Source organism: Cicer arietinum, chromosome 6 (genome assembly GCF_000331145.2).
Source record: "Cicer arietinum cultivar CDC Frontier isolate Library 1 chromosome 6, Cicar.CDCFrontier_v2.0, whole genome shotgun sequence".
NCBI lineage: Eukaryota > Viridiplantae > Streptophyta > Magnoliopsida > Fabales > Fabaceae > Cicer > Cicer arietinum.
This window is the reverse complement of record NC_021165.2, coordinates 48,411,330-48,415,547: the sequence shown is the minus strand read 5'-3', so window position 1 is coordinate 48,415,547 and position 4,218 is coordinate 48,411,330.

Genomic DNA, 4,218 nt, shown 5'->3' with positions numbered 1-4,218 from the left:
TAGCAGTATTGCTGTCGGAGCTGTAGTAGTCATACAGATCATCAGCAAGTCCATTGAGAATATAATTCTTACATAAGTAATCATTATTTTCCCATAGGGTTAATTCAGCAGCTATTTTATCCTTTTCAGCTTGTTCACCTTTTTCTGGTACAACCGGAATATCATCCTTCAAAACGTTGGCAAGCTTTTTCGTGGTTAGAAAAAACAGCATCTTTTGTAGCCATCGTTTGAAGTGACTTCCCTCAAACCGAAATGGTTTGTTGTAGTCAGAAGCAGATGAACCTGACCCAGTAATTTCGTCGGTAGACATGGCAGTTCGAAAACGTCTTAAAATTGTTGTTTTTGAAATTCGAAAACCTTTGAAAACAATTTATGCCACCGAAAATATTACTGGGTTGAGTCGCGGACTAGGTCGCTCTCTTTAAGACGTTTCGAGGCACTGCCCAAAATTGTGCAAGGCAGACTATCAACCACGAAGTCAAATTGTGCAAGGCAGACTATCAACCACGAAGTCCCCAGGATAAAACAGCCCAGAATTACACCCTCTGTATGCCAGTCGATAGACTGACACTCGAATATAGCACGGAGGCTACTCAAATATAGCACGGAGGCTACTCAAGAAAAGAAGAAGAAGAAGAAGAATATAAGGGGGAGAAGTGAGAAAAGCCTCAGATATGGAGAGCTTTTGGTGTGCTTTTCCAAGTGAGGTGAGCTCTCTATTTATAGATGAGTTCAGCAACTGGATCAGAGAAAAAGGGGGGATCCATGGAGCACGAAGTCCATTTACTGGCCACTAGGAGAGTGCCTCAGAAATAGGAAACTTGATTGACAAGGCTTCTTGACCGGGCAAAAGTCAAAAACGTGGGAAAATAATTAATTTCCATCTGTTAAAAAGACTATAATACACCACAACCCGGACCGGACCGGACCGGACCGGGCCGGCCGGACGGGCGGCGGCGGCGCGCGCGTGTGGTGGTCCGTTTGCTTGCGTTCTCCCTCCTTCACAAAATTGCGGTGCCCCTTGGGGCCCAACCCAATTGTGAAACTAACTCCTTATAAATGTCATAAATGAGTGTGTTCCCTCCAATGTGGGACTTCTCATTTTTCAATTCACACATTAAAGCCATTATCAATGCCAGTTATGTTTCATCATTTCCAACATTTTCTAAGTCGTAAATTCCAATATCTATCGGTGTTGAATTCATTACTGCCTCATGAGCTATTTCTCGTTCGAATTTAGAGGTGTTAAAAAAGAAAGCGCATAAGGTAAGGGCTTTTCCCCATGCAAGGTTAGGCTAGATATTAAATTAATAGTTTGTAAGATATTGATATATGTCTTGATGTCTTAAAAGAAAAATACTGATTTTTATTTGTCTTAAAGAATTTAACTATAATATTTAGTTTTTACGAGTAATATGTTTGCTTTGATAAACTTAATTATAAATTTCGATTTTTATTATTATAACATGAGTAATATGTTTGATGTCATATATTTGATATAAAGTTATTATTTTTGTGTTGTTTATGTGTACTTAATTATAAAGCTATGATTTTTATTATGATCTCATGAGTAATATTTTTTTTAGGATGTCTTTAATTTAATGTTTTGATTTTTGACCTATTTCATTTCAAAGTTTTGATTTTTAAGAAATCTAAATGTGTCTTGAGGGAATTGGTGTAAAATTTTAATTTTAATTATGATAACATGATTAACTTGATTTTTGTGATGTGTTTAAAAGCAAACCTTGATTTGTATGTCTAAATGACTAATAATCGGAGAAAATTTATAGTAGAAGAAATAAAGTTTATATTTGTATGTGTTATTCGTTATTTGTGTTTTGATGTCTATCAATAACACGTCGTTAATCCAATTTTATAGTTTATAAAATGAAAGTAATGATTGTAAGACATTTATTCACGTGTTTGTGTGTTATATATTTGGGATAACAAAATTCTTGACTCTTGATTGTAAGCATCTATGAGATTAAAACTTTGATGTCTTATGTCATTAAAATTTAATCTTAAATATTTTATCTTTGTGGTTGCCTAAGTGACGGGTGATTTGTGTTTTAAATAATATTATTTTTGTGGTTGCCTAAGTGGCTTGTGATTTGTGTTTTGAATATTTTATCTATGTGGTTGTCTAAATGGTTTGGTTGGTGGTTTGTGTTTTAACTATTTTTATCTTTGTGGTTGCCTAAGTGGTTGGTGATTTGCGTTTTAAATATTGTTATCTTTGTGGTTGCCTAAGTGGCTGGTGATTTGTGTTCTAAATATTATCTTTGTGGTTGCCTAAGTGGCTGGGGATTTGTGTTTTAAATATTGTTATCTTTGTGGTTGCCTAAGTGGCTGGTGATTTGTATTTTAAATATTGTTATCTTTGTGGTTGCCTAAGTGGCTAGTGATTTGGATTTTAAATATTGTTATCTTTGTGGTTGCCTAAGTGGCTGGTGATGTGTGTGATTATCTCAGTGGGTGGTGATATGTATCTTTGAGCATCATTGTCATTTCATGACATATCATATGCATCTTTGTGGACGCCTGTGTGGTTGGTTTAATTTTCCCCATTGGTATGGGTGACTTCTGTATGGACGCTTGTGTGGCTGGTTATATCCGGATCATATATGTTTAGGAGCATGCATAACTTGCGTACATTTTATTGTTATGTTATTTTGATCTAATTATATGCCCTAAGATTGCTACTTGATTTATTTAGATACATTCAATGACTTTTGATACATCTTTGAGAACTATTAAAGAATCAATTTTTTAAATCTTTTATTAAGAAAAGATTTTATATTCATATTTTATGGTTGTTAATTTATTATTTGGTTTAATTTTTGTTGTGGGATGAACTGACCCCTTACACCAACATTTAGGTATTAATGATTTCAAAGAGTTGCATGAATGATGTTTGATTGGTGCATGCACGTGGGAAAATGGGATTTTACTTAAAAATAATGTTTGGTGTTACTAAATTTTTTTGGCACATTGTAAAGTTATTTACTCTTCATCATTAACTTTTAATAGAAATGCGGAAGTGATATTTCATTTGCTAGTAAAAAATTGAATGTCATTAATTTCAATCAACGTTGCTTCTTTTGAATTTCACTTAAAGAAGATTTATTTTATTTTGGAGCATAAATGAATATCGATCTAACAACTGAAATATTAATTATACAAATAAATCAATAAATAATATTTTAGTAAATTGCATTATGTTCTTTTACAAAAAAAAAAAATATATATCAAATCATTTTCTAAAGCACCTTCAAATTATTACATGAACTACTCCCAAGAAAAAAAAAATTATAGTTGTTTCTAAAAAAACAAATATTTTTAAGTAATTTTTTATTAAAAAATTTGGGGCGTTACAAACTATGTGTGGAACAACGTGAATTCCATCGTGAATAAGGTCATGCATAATTTGATTAATGAGATTGTACTAAACTTGACATGTTTTCTATGCAATGTATTGATTATGTCATATATGCGATGCAATCCTTCATCCACAACAATTATAAACAACTTAGCAACATACCAAAATTCAAGTGGGAATTAAATCCTAAGTATATGATCAGAAGCTGGAACCAAAGATATATTTAGCCAAAGCCAGAACTCCTGACTAGAGGCAAGGCAACACATGATGGAGTAGCATATCAGAGGCATAATGAGCAAAGTCAGTAGATATGGGACCAGGGCATTCTAATCAGAGGTAGCATGAATAGAGGAAGAGTTAGCATGATCAGAGGATACATGAATCAGGGGCAGTGCGATCGTAGGTGGATTTTGATCAGGGGATATGTGGATCATAGGATACATGGACCAATGGCAGCGTGGTCAGAGGATACTTGGACCAGAGGCAGTGTGGTAAGAGGATACATGGACCAAACACAACATGGTAAAAGGAAGAATAAAAGGATACATTGCTATAGAAAAAAAAATCAAAGGATACATGTCCAAATGAAGAATTAGATGATACATGTTTAGAGGAAGAACCAAAGGATACATGTCCAAAGAAAAAAAATCAAAGGATACATGTCTAGAGAAATAATAAAAGGATACATGTCAAAAGGAAAAATCATAGGATATGTGTTGTAACACCCCAAAATTTTCATATATATTATATATGTATCTTTTTAGTAATTGCTATTATTAAATTAATAATTATTCTATGTATAAATAAATTAAATTAAATTTTATCACACTTTATTCTAC